Source organism: Eremomyces bilateralis, assembly GCF_010015585.1.
Source record: "Eremomyces bilateralis CBS 781.70 unplaced genomic scaffold P152scaffold_5, whole genome shotgun sequence".
Classification (NCBI taxonomy): Eukaryota; Fungi; Ascomycota; class Dothideomycetes; order Eremomycetales; family Eremomycetaceae; genus Eremomyces; species Eremomyces bilateralis.
The window spans coordinates 499,258-499,461 of NW_022985071.1; the positions used below are offsets into that span (position 1 = coordinate 499,258).

The 204-nt window shown below is 59.3% G+C and overlaps 1 protein-coding gene across 1 annotated transcript in view; it reads left to right on the forward strand.

Moving 5' to 3' along the window:
- Positions 1-204, forward strand: part of P152DRAFT_506198 (HET-domain-containing protein) — a gene marked incomplete at its 3' end in the record, with an annotated part of 3,869 nt that overhangs the window by 2,755 nt on the left and 910 nt on the right. The gene's annotated exons all lie outside the window — the stretch shown is intronic.

The following is a 204-nucleotide window of genomic DNA, read 5'->3' on the forward strand; positions in this document are numbered from 1 at the left end:
TCCTTCCACGCTGACCAGCATGGCCAATCTGGCGTCGACTCTTTGGAATCAAGGTCGGTGGGATGCAGCGGAAGAGCTGGAGGTGCAAGTGATGGAGACTCGCAAGACGAAGCTGGGAGCGGGCCATCCAGACACGCTGACCAGCATGGCCAATCTGGCGTCGACTCTTTGGAATCAAGGCCGGTGGGATGCAGCGGAAGAGCT